This window comes from Pseudophryne corroboree, chromosome 6 (genome assembly GCF_028390025.1).
Source record: "Pseudophryne corroboree isolate aPseCor3 chromosome 6, aPseCor3.hap2, whole genome shotgun sequence".
Classification (NCBI taxonomy): Eukaryota; Metazoa; Chordata; class Amphibia; order Anura; family Myobatrachidae; genus Pseudophryne; species Pseudophryne corroboree.
The window spans coordinates 286,680,426-286,699,793 of record NC_086449.1 but is presented as its reverse complement, the minus strand read 5'-3'; the positions used below and the strand labels follow the sequence as shown (position 1 = coordinate 286,699,793).

At 44.7% G+C, this 19,368-nt stretch overlaps 1 long non-coding RNA gene across 1 annotated transcript in view; it reads right to left on the bottom strand.

Annotated features, from left to right (window-relative positions):
• Nucleotides 1-4,367: 4,367 nt before the first annotated feature.
• LOC134935200 (uncharacterized) overlaps nt 4,368-19,368 on the bottom strand; it is a 60,724-nt gene continuing 45,723 nt past the window's right edge. The window contains exons 2-3 of the long non-coding RNA XR_010179979.1: nt 6,072-6,168; nt 4,368-4,516 (exon numbers count right to left, since the gene is read on the bottom strand). This is a non-coding gene — a long non-coding RNA (uncharacterized LOC134935200). The remainder of the gene's footprint in view (nt 4,517-6,071; nt 6,169-19,368) is intronic.

The window sequence follows — 19,368 nt, the reverse complement described above, 5'->3', positions numbered from 1 at the left end:
CTCGTTACAAGATCACCTGCTTTGCTCACTGACTCACTGAGCTCACCGTTCTCAGCTGATTACGGCTGGAGGTGAACAGTTTGTTCAGTCATGTTCCCTTGCAGGGATTGGTTACCTTCCAGCAGGAGATGGTGTAACCAGGTGAGTGCTCGTGAAATGGTGCTGTACTGCCATTGGTGGGATGGACGCGTCTCCCAGCTGTGTGCACCAGCCTCCAGAGATCTCTCCTGTAGCAGAACCGCGTCCGCCACGTCCCTGGCTCACTGTCTGCTCCTACTTGAGTGACCTGTCCACATGGGCGCCTCTAGCGTGCAGCGTCGCAATGTTAGCCATAGTGTTTATAATTAATTTTGCGTTATGTTCAACCATTTTAAAAAAGAACAAAAAAGCAAGCAATTTTTGGCTTCGATTTTCTCTGATTTATAACCTGCACATTGACGTGATTTCACTGGTATCCTCATAGCAATCACTGCTAATGTTAGTAACATCTTATTTTAAATATGATGTCAACTGCCAAGTTAAAAAGAAAGGGATGGAGAACATGTACAAAATCATTGACATAGGGAGGTAAATGTAGACATTTCTGAGAAATGGCTGTGTTCGCAAAGGATGACAAAATGTTTGTGAAAGAGTGATAAGTAGGATTAGAATTACAATAGGGACTTGTCTTGAAGATGTGGAGAGTAAAGACTTTTTGGGGCCATGTTATTTATTAACATTTTTTTTTTTACTTGACAGTTGTAATTTTTTAACACCGCAATAAGAAATTAAGTACCGTCAGGCTGTACTATTGCACATATGAAGGGACAGGGACTTTGATAGAAGCCCGTCCCTGTGTTGTATAAAAATGCTATAAAGTGATTGCATTAGTGATCATTTTCCTTTCCCTTCCAGGGGGCCACTACTGCACATGTGTGAATTGCTCACTGCCCATGTGCAAGTGGTGCCTGCCAAAGAGGGATCCTATCTTCAGATGGCATTAGCTAACAGGGCCAAACTTGACAAGGAAGCAGCCCCCATAGGCATTAGAAGCAAAGAGTGTCCTGTAGATTTAGCCGTGATCAAATTATAGACTACCGGTTATGACACTCATGCACATGATAAATGTAAGGGCTGGGAATGCTGAGGGGTTTCACCCATAGCAATTAATGTTACAATGGAATGCAATGTCTCCCAGGTACTTGGTTACCTACAGGACTTAAACTAGAAGTTGTGAAAATTTATATGGTGTCGTTTCACATGAGATAGACATGGACTGATTTGCAAACACTCTATCAGGAGACACTGGGCCTGGCATAGCTGCGGATCATGCAGCAAAGTACTGATGTTTGGTACTTTGCGCGTGCACCGGACCTGTACTATGCATGTGCAGTACTGGTCTGCGACTTTGGACACAACTCGGCTGCAGACTGTCAGTTATTGACAGTCTGCTGCCACTTGGAGGCAGCAACGGCCTCCATTTCCCAAAACAGGGGTGGGTCACAGCTGTTTTGAGGGCGTGAAGAGGCCAGAATCTCTGTCGGAAGATGGAGATTTCCTGGCCTCTTTGTTGGATCTACAGCAGCCGGCAAATTGTGTCACCAGTGATCCAAAGCTGCATCTTAAAAGAATAAAAATGTCTATACTATTTTTCTAATATAACATTTGTATCATTAGGGTATTCATTTTTATGTGTATTTATTCATAAATAATAGTGTAATATATATAATTTTTGGATCATGTACTGAAAATCTTTGAGCATGTGGTTTTTATTCCCCCAATTTGAAATTAACCAATAAACATTTGTGTTTTCTATTTATTAAATAGAGGTGTGTGCATCGGGTTCCTCCGGTCGTAAGTGTAACTGTCACTACACCCCTTTGGTCTTCCTCACATATAGTCCTTGCCCTGTCGTTTTGATTCCCTCTTAAAAAAACATTACCAGAATGCACTGCTTTCTCATGTATGACATAACCAAAACCCTTACCCATGTTCTCATTAATCCTGGCTACTGAAACATTTTGCTATATGGTCTACCCCTTGCCCATCTTTCCCCTCAATAATCTGTCTTAAATGCTATAGCAAGATTGATGTTCCTTTCTTTCCTATCCACATCAGCAGCACCACTCTAAATCCATTAATTGGCTCCTTATTGCCTCCAGAATTCAATTCAAGCTACGCAATCTCACACAGAAAAGCCCTCACCAACTTTTTTCCTTAATATTCTCTGACATCATCACAAGATACCCACTGACTCATTCTCTTTGATCTGCCTCTGAAATCAATTTCTAGTCATCTGATAACCACCTCTCATTCCCTCTTCAAAAAAATTCTCCTTTGCGGCTTTTCACTTACGGAATTCATTAAAACGCCTGATAAGACTCACCCACAGCCTTCATTCTTTCAAATGCCCTCTCAAAACTCACCCTAATCACTATAGTCTATCCAACCTTCACCTGATACAACTCCCTCTGCATGTTCTTCTTGCTACAGTATACTCTGAATTCCACATTTTGTTTCAGCATTATCCTCTCACTCAATTGTAAGCTATCAAAAGTGTTTTTACCCTATGTCTCATGCTTGCATCTCCTACAGCAAAAGCATATTTTGTGTGTAAAATATAATTATGATATCCAGCGATATAGTTTTATGGCACTCCTCAAATAAACAATGATGATGATGATGATGTGTATGTAATCATCATCATCATAATTGCTCCCTTATGACTAGAGATGATATGGTTCTAATAAATACCCAGGTCATCCATGACATACTGCTACCGGTGGCAGAGAATCCTACACAGAAAAAAAAATGACTGCTAGACAAGAATAAAAAAAAATGCAAGTGTTAAAAAGGTTAAAAAAAATTTTTTTTTAAATAAGCAAACTATTTCATGGCTTGAATCTCATGATGGATGAAAAATTATTATTTTAATTTAATGTAAATTCCCTTTGATTGTTTACAAATTCAAAATAGTTTGCTCATCAACGGTACCAAAAGAAAGCATCTTATTTCTCACAATCAGGGTCCATTTGGGAATTTAATTGGTTGAGCAAAATTTGGAGAACTTCTGAATATAAGATTTCACTGAATGTATTTTTTCATTTCTAATAGATTCATGCATTAATATGTATTCAAACTAATCTCATATATTTTATAATACACATAAAAAACCTTTTGGTTTTCTTAAAAAACAGCCTTTAAATACACTAAAAGTTCCCGCACACATATTGCACATTGTGCTCAATATTCTGTCCCTCTCAGCTTTTCTGCATAAGATGTGCAAACTAAGTGATGAGTCATTAATTTATGTAAGATCAAGAAAAAGAGCGTTGAAAAAGAGAGTGCTTTTGCAGTGTGAAAGCCCTGTAGGAATATCATTTCATGACATGGTTCATTTAGTGAATATGTTTCCACACATGCTTATGGGAGAGGCTCTAAATGTATGCAGTCCTAGGACAAACATTGAGGAAATTGAGACAACACACCAATCTAGATGTTGTCAACAAGAACCATGATTGGAATTAACTTGTACATAGCCTGCTGAGGCTGGAAGGAGCTATGCTGCTCTGACTGAGAAGGTAAATCAAATCTTCTGCCAATACATTCTGTGGCTGTCCAGATAAAACGTTGGACTAAGCTGGTGAACTTTCACCTTTCACCCAAACTCTCTAAGCCAAAGTACAGATTAAAAAAAATCAATAGCCTCAATCGATAGAAAAATATTTTTAGTCTCTAACTAAACGATATGTTTTGACAAGGCCAAAGAGGTGTATGAAAGAAGGGTAAAAAGATAAAAGACAGAAAATTAGGATTTTGCTTTATTAGATCGCAAATCATGTTTGGAGGATATTCTATTAGTGTAGGAAATAAAATGTGAGTGTGTTTATAGAATTACATGATATAGGTTTTTCTTTTAATTTTCTACCGAGGTTTCTTAATTATTTTTATACATCTGCTGTTCTCTGAACTACCTAGATATATGAACAGAGATTTGTTACAGGTTATTCTGAACAATGTTCTATACAATAAAAAATGCATATATTGTACATCAGTGAGAATAGCTCCATTATAAATATTTTTTCTTGAGCACCCTACATGAAAGATGTAAGTGGACACGATACAAAGAAGCTCATTACATTATGCATATTGTTTCTTGTTTTAAGGATAACTGATTTATAAAGGAATATAAAATGCAACCAATAACAAATGCTTTATGATGTTACCATAGTTAATGTGTCAGTTTATATTTCCTTTAAATAATGAGCATATTTCATGTTTTGGGCTAGAAAAACCTAATTTTGTTATTCACTTAGTTTACTACATATTGCTATTTGTCCTTTTTTATTTGAACAGTTTGTTTTTAGGAAAAATGCTTCAAATCATGTTTATACTTTTCCATTAGTTTATTAAACATTACTTTTTATTAAAGTAATATGAATTAATCAAAATGAATTGGGTTTTATGTTAACAAGCTCATAACACTAATGTAAGTTCATAGTTCCTGTGTTGTCATTTTATTGAGCTTAAAGTTAGCCTGTAGACAAGGAGACAAGAAAGTGCCTTTCTTAAGTTGATGTTATAAATGCCATGTATATATATAGTATAGATATCGATAGATAGATAGATAGATAGATAGATCGATATAAATATAGATATAAATTACATAGTGCCTAGTGCACTCTATGGGAGGGAATTCAATTGTTTAAAAAGTCGGTTGGGTTTCTGTTTTTTTCCTGTCTGTTAGATAGGAAAAAACAGACACCCAATTGACTTTTCAAAACAATTGAATACCCCCCCCCCCCCCATGAGCCTGATGCTCATTTGAATGTATGTCCATATTTTGCACATTTTTGAGCTATACATGCAAGTATGGACAATAAGAAGTCATACTTCCATCACATATGTACATACTACTGAAGAGGCATAACTAAACTACAAAGGATCCGAACTATAGATCTACAATGTATAAGTTGACAGTCAATAGATCGACACAATATGGTTGACATCCATTAGGTCTACATGGACAAAAGGTCAACATATGAAAGGTCAACACTGGAAAAGGTCGACAAGTACAAAGGTTGACAGGTTCACATGGAGGACATGGAAATGGTCATCACATATTGTAGACACATGTTTTTGGGGTTTTAATTTTTTTTACCTTTTCCATCTTTGATTATTCATGTCACAAATCATGACTTTTAGTAACCTTGTGTTGAATGAAGAGGAGAGGAGCGAAGGGATGCGTTTCTACAAGTGGTAGTACCAGATGAAAAAACTATCAACACTAACCCCAAAAATGCCCCCAAAAAACCTGTGTTGATACTTTTTAGGGTGACCATTTCTAAGTTGACCTTTTGTACCTGTCGACCTTTCAAATGTCGACCTTTTATTCACATCAACCTTTTGTCAATGTCCACCTTTTTTGTATGTCAACCATATGGGCTCGACCATATGTCTGCAGACCTAATAACTGTAGCTCTTGTATACCACACCCCAACTGCAATGGGTCTTTTTCATGCAAATTCAGTGAAGGCATATAGATGCAGCTGCAAGTTACGTAGAGTTGGACTTAAGCTAATTCTAGAACCTGTTGGTATGTTCTCTCTATTTATAAAAATACATTTTACACCCATTACAGGATTGGTGAAAGTGTGCGATGATGATGATGATGATGATGATGATGACTGGTAGGAAACCAAGCAGATATATTATAATGCAGGCAACTATATGAATTATTACTGTATACACAATGTGCAAGAGCATATATGCCCAGTTTCCATCTAACTCTGTGTCAGATCCTGTATGTATAAAAAATTATATGTTGCCTTTGAGAATAGCTGTCTATCACTTTAGGTCAGCTCCTAGTCTATCAAATTGGCTAGTACATTGTTTCTATTTCTGAGTTCAGTTGCTTTATGCTTCTGTTTGGTTTAGATTCATGATTCTCAAGAATCTCATCTCTCATTTATAGTTTTTTTGTCAATCCCCCTCACTCACCAACATCTTACAATCTCATAATGCATAATAACTGAATAAATCAGGTCCAAGAGCAGTAACACCATGCATGTGAATGACCAAGTTGCACTGACCTGGTTGTTTAGACAACAAACTGGACATCCAAAATACAATACTTTCAGCCAATATTCCTAGCAGGACGATGACACCACATTGTGGCAATGAGATTTTCTGCAGTACAAGATTAGATAATACTATATTACACCATGTGTGACTAGATTTATTTATGGTACAAGCTTTATCCAACCATCTACTATCATTTCAGGCAGTAGGACTAGGCTTAGCATATCCTCCTCTGAAATATTCTCATCTGAATACTCATTTATTTAGACTCTTAACTGTTTTTTATATCTCCATCAGATCTCTTTCATGTGTATAACCCACAGCCCAATTTTTCATAGATAATCACAATTATTTTACTCATAACACAAACAGGGCCAGCAACAGACATCTTGGGGCCCAGTACAGTGCTATCTCTGGGGCCCCGTCAGAGCAATGGAATTTGCTGCGCTATATAATAAACTGTTATTAAATAAATATATATATTTTTATTTATCTACAGTATACAGATATATAAATATGTATATCTCTCCTTCCTCCCCCACACACCACGATCTGTCTCTCCCCAATAACTCCATGATGATTCCCTGCTCACATCCCTGCTGGACACTAAGTGGCATATACTTGGGGGCCCTCTGATCCTTGGGGCCCAGAACAGGTGTCCCCTTTGACCCCCCTGTTGCCGGCCCTGATCACAAATAATAAAAAATGGTTAAAGCATATACATGTGACAAGAACACTGGAATAGTGTTTGAGGGCATGTATATTTGTCCCGGGTGTTTGACCTACATGTTTTAAAACCCCAGGAAAATGTTTGCAGATTTTTAGACGGCTAACTAAGAGATCTTGGGCTTTGTTAATGTTTATGAATAGAGAGTGAGGGTGGACTCCTTCTATTAGGCCATTTTGGGTCTTTAGGGCCTCTAGCCTAAGTGCTTGCACTTGTGTCTGTATGTTAAAAGCTGTCAAGCTGGACATCCAGTCTCTTATACCCCTTTCACACCAAAAATGCATGGTCTTACCCGGGAATACGGTCCCGGGATCATGCCAGGACGCCTTGCATACCGCAGTCAATATATATGGAGTATCTGCCATTGGATTGCACATTGTCCCCCAAAATTTAGGAGTATATCCAATTGATAGTGCAATTTAAAAAAAAACCTGTGTACCGGGCAGAAAATCATTTGCGGTAATTTCTTTAGGAATTTCAGGAGCGATTTTCAAGCAGCCTCACAACACGATTAATTAAATCAATAAAAAAATCCCTATTTTAAGTTGGAAATTTCAGGGACCTATTTAGAACCTATTGGACACGCCCCTTCTCCTAATGACTAAGTAGGTAATTGAAAGTTTCCAGTTAGTTTAATTAGTCCAATAATTACATGTCATTATAGCTTGTTAAAAAAATAATTAAAATAATATTTATTTTCAGTACTATTTATTTAAATTAAAATGATTGCTTTTTATCATTTTTTTTACACTTTTTAAAACAATTGGCCTCAAATTACTCTACTGTCATCTTTTTTTCAATTTTTTTTATTTTGCATTTTTCGTTTAATTAGTTTGTAATTAAACAAAATTTGTAAGCTTTTACTGTAAAAGTTTTTACTACTCAGCCATTTAATGTGGGTTCGGTTTGAATCACCAATGGCCTGGGGGGCCTGCCTTCAATATATCAACAGTGGCATCCCAGCTACATACATGCCAGCAGTGGGGCGAGCGCTAGTAAGTCGTCGCGCTCGCCGCAGGTTATATTTTCCCTCTGTGGGTGTCGTGGACATCCATAGAGGGAGAATCACCTACCTCGCCAGTATTCCGGCACTGGCATTGTACGCTGTGTGGGATTCTGGCATCGGCATTGTGATCGCCGGGATCCCATGTGGCGGTATCTTAACCGCTTCCCATTAATGCAATTTTAAAGAATTTTTTTTTTTTCTTTAGGACAATATTATTACTGTTACCCAATATCTTTTTTTTTTTTTTTTAACATTGTTTAGGGTACAGGCTGTTCCCCCAACATTTTCCAGTGGGTCTCATCTGAAAAAAAGTTCACATCAATTTGTTTTAATTAATACTGTGGATATCACGAGTGTGAATTCCTGTGGTAATGGAAAATCAGTTGTGCAGTTCACTGTAATTTTTGCAGCAAAATTCTTGCAGCCAGTTGCATATGCCCCATAGTGTTTTTGGATGCTTCTTGCAACACCAGTGGGTAACTGGCTTAAAGTACAGTAAAAGAAAAAACAAATCATGTTTGTAAATCATTATAGATCTTATAATAATTTTGGCAGGGCTCAGCAGTGGGGAGTGAATTCATTACCCCATGTGTCCTCACTGTACTGCCTGTCACCCCATGCCCCTGTGTAATGCCTGACACCCTCTCCCTGACACATTGTGTCCATATAGTACCTGGCCCTGCTGCCCTGTCACCTTCTGCACCAATATAGTACCTGACACCCTCTACTGTCACCATGTGCATCCATATAGTACCTGTTACCCTCTCCCCTGTCACCTTTTGTGCCCATATAGTACATATCACCCTCTGTGCCTATATAGTGCCTGTTACTCTATCCCATCACCATGTGTGCCCAACTACATAGTACCTGACACCCTCTCTTCTGTCACTCTCTGTTCCCCTATAGTAACTGACACCCTCATCCCTGTCACCATGTACACCCATATAGTATCTGACACCTCTCCCCTGTCGCCCTATGTGACAATATAGTCCGCGTCACCCTCTCCCCTGTCATCCTGGGGGGGTCCTACCTAATTTTCCAGTCCCGGGCCCCACAATTTCTGATGGCAGCCCTGTACACTGTGATTGGGAAGGAATCACACTGCAGTGCAGCAGAGGATGGATTGGGCCACCGGAAACCCGGGACAATTCTCGATCAGCCGTGTCTGGGGCCGGCTCAGTGGTGTCCCAGCCTTTTCTCTCCTCTGCTCTAAAGCAGCTTCTGTATGTCCATGCTGCACCCCGTATGTATGATTTCTTGCGGCAGATGCTCTAGAATGGTGGGTGGCCACTGCAATGAATGACATAAAATTCCCTGCTAGCTGCCGCCACAAGTTCAACTGTGAACCTGCATTGTATGATACGCTAGAACTGCCCAGAACCTGCTATGCCCGGATCTCTTCTTCCTTGCTTTGCCACCCGCACTGAGGCATCACATGCAGGGCTCAGCAAAGAAGAGAAGCTGGCCTGCTTTATTATAAATGTGTCAGGAGCCCTACAGATGCCCATTTTCTGTGCAGAACAGAATATCCCTGCACTAGGAAATATACAGGCTGCACACTTCAAGCATGAATGATGTGTAAGGTAATTTCCGACACCACACCAAAGACCAGGGGACTAAGGCCGTCATTCAGCTTCAGTCGGTCTTTTGCTAAAATCGTCAACAGCTGCTTTTTGGCCATCTGAGCGTGAGCAAAATCTGCAGCACTTGTGCACGGACATTCACAAGGCGATTGCATCCCAAAAGGGTTGTTAGCACACCAGAAAATCACACTAATGACTAAACTCATGTTGCAGTGCAGGTGGGGCAGATGTAACATGTGCAGAGATATTTAGATTTGGGTGGGGAGTGTTGAAACTGAAATTTATGTTGCAGTGTACAAATAAAACTGTCAGTATTTACCCTGCACAGAAACAATATAACCACCCAAATCAAAATCTCTCTGCACATGTTACATCTGCCCCCTCCACCCCCCCCCCCCCCCACCCCTGCAGTGCAACATGGTTTTGCCCATTAGTGTGCTTTATTAGTTTGCTAACAAACCTGATAAATTCCCTATGGTCATTCCTCAGGTTATTGTTTTCAAAGGATTCATATTCTGTATTCCTTTTCCTATTATCAACAATTACAGAGAAAATGTAGGTTACACACTTGGCCAATGGATCGGCCGGCTGGCTTCTGACCAACTGACCAGTTTGGTATGTTAGCAGCTTTGTGTTTGGCCGAACAGTGGTGGTCATTCCAAGTTGATCACAGCCAGCAACTTTTTGCTGCTGCTGCGATCAACTAGTCCACGCCTATAGGGGAGTGTATTTTAGCTTTGCAGGGCTGCGATCGCTTGTGCAGCCCTGCTAAGCTAAAAAAACTTCATGCAGAACAAGACTAGCTCTGGACATACTTACCCTGTAAGACGATCTCAGCGATGCTGGGGCCAGCTTTGACGTCAGACATTCGCCCTCCGTTCTCCTGGACACACCTGCGTTTTCTTCACCACTCCCCGAAAACAGCAGGCAACGGTCTATTGACGCCCAGGAACGCCTTCTTTCTGTCAATCTTCTTGCGGTCGCCTCTGCGACTGCTTTCTTCGTTGTCCGCGACGTAACCCGGCGACCCCTATCGCCGGGCAATGACGCGCGTGAGCAGTGCGGCCGCCGCGCATGCGCATTCCAGACCCGTTCGCACAGCAGCGACAAACCGCTGCATGTGAACGGGTCAGAATGACCCCCAATATGTCTGTTCACATGTCATTGCCACTGGTTCCTGCGACCAGCATATGTGTCAGTCTGTTGTACACACAGGCAAAAGTGCACATGTGTCTTTCAGATATATGGCCATGTTGCACAGCTGACACAATTTATCTGTGAAAGACATGGTTCACAGATATATCTTGTGTATGCATCAGCCGACGGCCTGGATGAAATATCATTTGATTGCTGTGTGAACGTTAAATTGTCCAGTGTATCTGAAGGGATGCCAGCCCTGGGCATAGGCAAACTAGGCAATTGCCTAGGGCATTTGGTAGGCCTAGGGGCACATACAACTTCTGCTGATTAAAATGATATGCGGCATGCCTATATTCTGTGTGTAGCATTTCATATGCAGATACAGCCACAGTCACACACAGTATATAGGCTTGCTGCATATCATTTTAATCAGCAGAAGCTGCTTGTTCATCCTAGTCATGATGTTAGCAGAGCTGCCAGCTGACTCACACCAGACATCTCCTGCTGCATGGTGTATTGCGGCAAGACTTATGAGGACACATCTGTATCCAAGCATAGGCAGAGATCACAGTGTTAGCAGCCGTGTGAGTACTGTGTGTGAGTGGGTTGGTTGTGCAATAGTGTTCAGCATATGTGTTAGGTTCATTATGCATGTCATGTGTATAAATGCATTAATAATGAGCAGCAAATGTGTAAGGGGCATTATGTGTGTTATTATGTGTTTAAGAGCATTAATAATATGTAACATATGTGTAAGGGGCACTTTGTGTGTCATTATGTGTATGAGGGCACTAATAATGTGCGGCATATGTGTAAGGGACATTATGTGTGTCATTATGTGTATGAGGTCATTAATAATTTGCGGCATATGTGTGTAAGGTGTCACGAACCTCGGGCAGCGGCGACCGCGCTTGTCCCTGCGGGTGGCCTGGTCTGCCCGGCGCCTCTCTTCCCCTGTCAGTCTTCGGCTTCAGCGGCGGGTCGGCGCTGCTCTCCGGCGGCTTCCCGGAAGCAAGGGCGCCGCCATCACAAGCGAGGGCAAGGAGGCGGAGCAGGTCTGACGTCACCTGCCTGCTCCGCCAATCAGGCTAGGGCGGGGAATTTAAAATCAGATACCAGGCAGAGATCCGATGCCTGAGTATCTTCGTTTCTCCTGTGGAAGCTATGATCCAGAGCTCCCTCGTCCCTGCAAGCATCCTGTGCTTCCAAGCATCCTGTCCCTGCAAGCATCCTGTGCTTCCAAGCATCCTGCCCCTGCAAGCATCCTGTGCTTCCAAGCATCCTGTCCCTGCAAGCATCCTGTGCTTCCAAGCATCCTGCCCCTGCAAGCCTCCGTGCCTCCAAGCACCTCCGTGCCTCCAAGCACCTCCGTGCCTCCAAGCACCTCCGTGCCGCCAAGCACCTCGTGCCTCCAAGCACCTCGTGCCTCCAAGCACCTCCGTGCCTCCAGTTACCTCCGTGTCTCCAAGCACCTCGTGCCTCCAAGCACCTCCGTGCCTCCAAGCACCTCCGTGCCTCCAAGCACCTCCGTGCCTCCAAGCACCTCGTGCCTCCAAGCACCTCGTGCCTCCAAGCACCTCCGCGCCTCAAAGCACCTCCGTGCCTCCAGTTACCTCCGTGTCTCCAAGCACCTCGTGCCTCCAAGCACCTCCGTGCCTCCAAGCACCTCCGTGTCTCCAAGCACCTCGTGCCTCCAAGCACCTCGTCCCTCCAAACACCTCGGTGTCTCCAAACACCTCCGTGCCTCCAAGCACCTCCGTGCCTCCAAACACCTCCGTGCCTCCAAGGGTCTCCCAGCACTCCCTGTACTCCCAGTACCTCAGTGCCTCCAATACCACAGTGTCTCCAATATCTCAGTACCCCAGCCTTCATTAGCACTCCCTGTACTCCCAGTACCTCAGTGCCTCCAATACCACAGTGTCTCCAATATCTCAGTACCCCAGCCTTCATTATTTCTACAAGTCTTGTCTTACAGGAGACCTACAAGAATTCCTCTGGGCCTCCCGCCTGCCGTCTTAGTTCTGCATGAGGAAGACCTACATCCGGCCATCTCTACTACGACCCAGTGGCGGTTCCTCTTCCCGGTCATCGGAAGAAGCCCCGAGTCCACAACACTCCCAAACCAGGTCAGTGATAGTATACTCAGGCCTCATGGACTCGGGGGATCGGAACACGGACTCTAGTGCCATCCAGAACCTGGCTTCTCGAGTGCAAAGTCAGGAAGCAGCACAAGGTCAGGTGATGCAGTACCTCCAGCAGTTGTCCGGGCGTCTGGATCAGATTCAGGCGTCTCTGGCCTCAGTAATTCCGGCTCCTGTTCCAGCAGTCGCACCAGTTGCCGTTGCCAGCAATGTTCAACCATCGGCCGGTGTCACTCCACGCCTTCAGTTGCCTACTCCGTCCCGCTATAATGGGAATCCCAAAAATTGTCGTGGTTTCTTGAACCAGTGCGAGGTACATTTCGAGCTACTTGCACACAACTTTCCTACAGACCGGTCCAAGGTAGCATATATTATTTCTCTGTTGGAAGGTTCTGCTTTGGATTGGGTGTCTCCATTATGGGAACGATCTGATCCCATGGTTTCCAACTACACCAACTTCATCTCGTCCTTTCGAAGGATTTTCGACGAGCCCGGCAGAATGACCACTGCTTCTTCCGATTTGCTCCGTGTTCGGCAGGGCGCCCGTTCCGTGGGCCAGTACGTGGTTCATTTCCAGACCATTGCTTCCGAACTACGCTGGAATAATGATGCCCTGAGAGCTGCCTTCTGGAACGGTCTTTCCGACCGGCTGAAAGATGAGCTGGTTACTAGAGATCTGCCGGATCCATTAGAAGATTTGATTTCCCTTTGCGTCAAGGTGGATCTTCGGATGCAGGAGCGTGGAAGAGAACGTAACCGTTCGGATCGTTCCAGGTTCCGGAATCCTACTCCTAGGCCGGTGGCCTCACCTAGCTCAGATGAGCCCATGCAAATTAACCGCTCCCGACTGTCTCCGGAAGAACGACAGCGTCGTCGTGAGGGTAAACTCTGCCTTTACTGTGGAGCCGCAGATCATTTTCTTAAATCTTGTAAAGTCCGTCCGGGAAACGGGCAGACCTAGCTTGTTCCGGAGGAGTCAAGCTGGGAGTTACGACAAAAGCTTCTCCAACTTCGGACTGCTTGCTTCCAGTAACTCTAGTCTCCAATTCAGTCTCCAGGTCTTGTGAAGCCCTATTGGATTCCGGAGCTGCAGGGAACTTCGTCTCTTCCTTCTGTGCCCAAAGTTTGGGTTTAAAGTTACGGCCTATCGAGCGGCCAATTTCACTGACGGCTATCAACGGGACTAGAATTTCCAAAGGTCTCATAATGTGGCGCACGGGGCCAGTTAAGCTGCGGGTCGGGGCTCTACATCAGGAAGATTTGGAACTCTTGGTAATCCCAGAAATGCCCCATGATCTGGTTCTTGGAATGCCTTGGCTGAAAAGTCATAACCCCCACATCGACTGGAAGTCGTCACAAATTCTGTCCTGGAGTTCCTTTTGTCACACTAATTGTCTTACTCCTGTTTGTCCGCTCCGTGTTACCTCCAAAACGGATGAAGAGCACATTCCGGAGGCATATCAAGGGTACAAGGACGTATTTTCGGAACAAGCTGCTGACCTGTTACCACCTCACAGGCCTTGGGACTGCCCTATTGACCTTGTCCCAGGGAAGACGCCACCTCGTGGTCGCACATATCCTCTGTCTCTTCCCGAGACTCAAGCCATGTCGGAGTATATTAAGTCCAATATGCTCAAGGGATTCATTCGCCCCTCTTCCTCCCCTGCTGGTGCAGGCTTCTTTTTCGTGAAGAAAAAGGACGGGGGGTTGAGACCATGCATCGACTACCGCGGCCTAAACGACATTACTATTAAGAATAAATACCCCTTGCCACTAATCACAGAGTTATTTGATAGGGTTCGTGGTGCCCGCATTTTTTCAAAACTCGACTTGAGAGGAGCTTATAATCTTATACGCATCCGAGAGGGGGATGAATGGAAGACTGCCTTTAATACCCGAGATGGGCATTACGAATACTTGGTGATGCCGTTTGGTCTTAGTAATGCTCCCGCGGTTTTCCAGGGATTCGTCAACGAAATCTTTCGTGATATGCTGTATCAGAGCGTTGTGGTATATCTGGACGACATACTGATTTTTTCCAAGAATCTTGTCGAACACAGGACTCAAGTCAAAGAGGTGCTACACCGTTTACAAGAGAATCATCTCTACGCCAAGCTTTCCAAATGTACCTTTGAAGTAACATCTATTCCGTTCCTCGGTTATGTCATCTCGGGGACGGAGCTTCGCATGGATCCGGAAAAGTTGTCGGCCATTCGTGATTGGACTCAGCCTCTTTCCCTGAAAGCAATACAAAGGTTCCTGGGCTTTGCGAACTACTACAGGAAATTCATTAAAGGTTTCTCCACCATTGTTGCACCCATTACTGCCCTGACGAGAAAGGGTTCTAATCCTAGTTTGTGGCCTCCGGAAGCCATTGTAGCTTTTTCTCGCTTAAAGTTAGCTTTCACGACGGCTCCAGTTCTCCAACAACCAAATTTCGAGGAACCCTTCTTCTTAGAAGTTGATGCATCTTCAGTCGGGGTGGGGGCTGTCCTCTCCCAGCATTCCTCTGATAAGAAATTACATCCGTGTGGCTTCCACTCTCGTAAATTCTCTCCAGCCGAACGAAATTACTCTATTGGAGACCAGGAACTCTTGGCAATCAAATCTGCCTTGGAAGAATGGAGATATCTTCTAGAAGGGGCTAAACATGTGTTTACCATCTACACGGATCACAAGAATTTACTGTACATCAAATCCGCACAATGTTTGAATCCTCGCCAGGCGAGATGGGCACTTTTCTTTTCCCGATTCTCGTTCATTATCAAGTACCGTGCCGGGACTCTCAATATTAAAGCAGATGCGCTTTCCCGTTCACAGGTTCCCACAGACGAGGATGAACCTCCGGAGCAGGGTTTAATTCTGAATCCAGTTTCTGTCTCTGCTGCTTTAACTACTCCAGCTCCTCCTCCTGGAAGAATGTCCGTACCAGCTAGATTCCGCCCAGGAATACTACTGTGGGTCCATAACTCCAAGTTTTCCGGTCATCCCGGCGCTCAGAAGATGTACAAGTTTCTGCAAAGGTCTTACTGGTGGAACACCATGAGGAAGGATGTACAAGATTGCGTTAATTCGTGTCCCCAATGTACACAACATAAATCTCCTCGTCTGCCTCCTGCAGGGTTACTTCGTCCTCTGCCTATCCCTGTGAGACCCTGGACTCACATTTCCATGGACTTCATCACTGACTTGCCCTGTTCCAAGGGTTGCAACACCGTTTGGGTTATCGTTGACCGTTTTTCGAAGATGGCACACTTTGTGCCCTTGACTGGTCTTCCGACAGCACCGAAACTGGCTCTATTGTTTATCCGAGAACATTTTCGTTTGCATGGGTTGCCACAAGAGATTGTTTCTGACCGTGGAGTACAGTTCACCGCCAGGTTTTGGAAAGCCCTTTGTTCAACTCTACACATTAAACTTAAGTTTTCGTCGGCTTATCATCCCCAAACAAATGGACAAACGGAACGAGTCAATCAAGATCTAGAGACTTTTCTTCGGTTGTATCTCTCTCCTTCACAGGACAACTGGGTGGAGTTGTTGCCTTGGGCGGAGTTTGCCCATAACCATTTGTTTCATTCTTCCACTGGGGAATCACCATTTTTCGTCAACTACGGGTTCCATCCCCGTGTTCCGGAATTTCCAAGCCTTCCGATAATAGAGGTTCCTGCTGTAGCGTCCACTCTACGACACTTTGGACAAATTTGGAGAAAGGTTCATGCTAATCTTAAGCAGGTTTCTGTTCGGTACAAGTTCTTTGCAGATAAGAAACGGCAAGCCGCACCTCAATATAAAGTTGGGGACAGGGTATGGCTGTCCACACGGAATCTCCGGTTGAAGGTGCCCACCATGAAATTCGCTCCAAGGTTCATCGGTCCTTACCCTGTGCTACAAGTCTTAAATCCTGTGGTCTGTAAACTGGGTTTGCCTGCCCATCTTCGCATACCTAACGCCTTCCATGTTTCTCTACTCCGTCCCCTCATACTGAATCGATTCCACTCAGCACTCCCAAGGCCAACGTCCGTAGTGGCAGAAGCTGGAGCGGAGTTTGAAATCAAAGCTATTCTGGACTCTCGTTATCTTCATAAAAAATTACAGTACTTGGTGGACTGGAAGGGTTACGGACCTGAGGAGAGAAGTTGGATTGGGGCTACTGAAGTAACGGCTCCTCGTCTGATTCGGATCTTCCACTCCAGACATCCGACTAAGCCCGGGAAGTGTCCAGGGGCCACTCCTGGAGGAGGGGGTACTGTCACGAACCTCGGGCAGCGGCGACCGCGCTTGTCCCTGCGGGTGGCCTGGTCTGCCCGGCGCCTCTCTTCCCCTGTCAGTCTTCGGCTTCAGCGGCGGGTCGGCGCTGCTCTCCGGCGGCTTCCCGGAAGCAAGGGCGCCGCCATCACAAGCGAGGGCAAGGAGGCGGAGCAGGTCTGACGTCACCTGCCTGCTCCGCCAATCAGGCTAGGGCGGGGAATTTAAAATCAGATACCAGGCAGAGATCCGATGCCTGAGTATCTTCGTTTCTCCTGTGGAAGCTATGATCCAGAGCTCCCTCGTCCCTGCAAGCATCCTGTGCTTCCAAGCATCCTGTCCCTGCAAGCATCCTGTGCTTCCAAGCATCCTGTCCCTGCAAGCATCCTGTGCTTCCAAGCATCCTGCCCCTGCAAGCATCCTGTGCTTCCAAGCATCCTGTCCCTGCAAGCATCCTGTGCTTCCAAGCATCCTGCCCCTGCAAGCCTCCGTGCCTCCAAGCACCTCCGTGCCTCCAAGCACCTCCGTGCCTCCAAGCACCTCCGTGCCGCCAAGCACCTCGTGCCTCCAAGCACCTCGTGCCTCCAAGCACCTCCGTGCCTCCAGTTACCTCCGTGTCTCCAAGCACCTCGTGCCTCCAAGCACCTCCGTGCCTCCAAGCACCTCCGTGCCTCCAAGCACCTCGTGCCTCCAAGCACCTCGTGCCTCCAAGCACCTCCGCGCCTCAAAGCACCTCCGTGCCTCCAGTTACCTCCGTGTCTCCAAGCACCTCGTGCCTCCAAGCACCTCCGTGCCTCCAAGCACCTCCGTGTCTCCAAGCACCTCGTGCCTCCAAGCACCTCGTCCCTCCAAACACCTCGGTGTCTCCAAACACCTCCGTGCCTCCAAGCACCTCCGTGCCTCCAAACACCTCCGTGCCTCCAAGGGTCTCCCAGCACTCCCTGTACTCCCAGTACCTCAGTGCCTCCAATACCACAGTGTCTCCAATATCTCAGTACCCCAGCCTTCATTAGCACTCCCTGTACTCCCAGTACCTCAGTGCCTCCAATACCACAGTGTCTCCAATATCTCAGTACCCCAGCCTTCATTATTTCTACAAGTCTTGTCTTACAGGAGACCTACAAGAATTCCTCTGGGCCTCCCGCCTGCCGTCTTAGTTCTGCATGAGGAAGACCTACATCCGGCCATCTCTACTACGACCCAGTGGCGGTTCCTCTTCCCGGTCATCGGAAGAAGCCCCGAGTCCACAACACTCCCAAACCAGGTCAGTGATATAAGGGACATTATGTGTATAAGGGCATTAATAAAGATTGGCCTTATGTGTAAGGTGCATTATGTTTATAAGGACGTTAATAATGTGTGTCACATGTGTAAGGGGCATTACTGTTTGGTGTTATGTGAATAAATGCATTACTAATGTTTTTCATTATGTGTATAAGGTGCTCTACTGTGTGGTGTACCATATAGAAAGGGCAATACGGTGTGGTCTAATGTGAATAAAGAGCAATATGGTGTGGTGTAATGGGAATAAGGAGCAACTCAGTGTGGTGTGATGTAATGTGAATAAGGGGCACTACTGTGAGGAGTAACGTATATAAGGTAAAGTGGTACTACTGTGTGATGTAACATGAATTAGGGACACTATCACATGATAAATTGTGAATAAAGTTGCAGTATTGTGTGGCGTAATTTGAATTGTGGGTACTATTGTATTGCCATGCCCATGGTCAGCAAAAACACACCCCTTTTTGGGCTGTGCACCGAATGTGCACACTGTTCCTATTTAAAATATAGGGGGTAGGAGCACCAAAATTAGGACTACTATGGGAGAAGGGTGATGGTGCTGAGAAAGGGGTGCAGGGTCAGAGGCATACCTAGCGGTGGTGCTAGGGGGCACCAGCCAAAATCTTGCCTAGGGCATCATATTGGTTAGGGCCAGCTCTGCTGATGGCAACCAGCCCAAAAACAGAAGTGAATAGTTTTCAAGTTTGCTAGTGTTGTTTGTTTCTATAAGGATCACTGCCAATAAGGATCTCTCATTTGCCGTTCACTACACACAATGACACGATGAACAGCAGAATCTGGTAGACAGATACGATTATCCTAAACTATCCCCTCTTTATTTAATGCAATAATTATGGTTTGTTGTTGGTTTACTTGAATATTACTTGAATATTGTTTACTAACTCAAATTGTTGTCAGGAATTAGCCCACATATTGTATAGGTATCAAGACATAGAATGAGACCTGGGGCAATATTTACAAATATTCGTGTTTTGGCCGTTTTGAAGGGTGTTTGAACTCGAATGGTATCGGGTGCATTTTATTGCAACTTTTTAAATCCTGATACGATCATTCACTAAGCTGCCGAGTTTTGCACAATCGTTTTTTCCAATGTCGATGTGATTCGTAATATCAGGCAGTGTTTTACGGGAGTGATGAGTAAAACACTGCCTGAAAAAACAC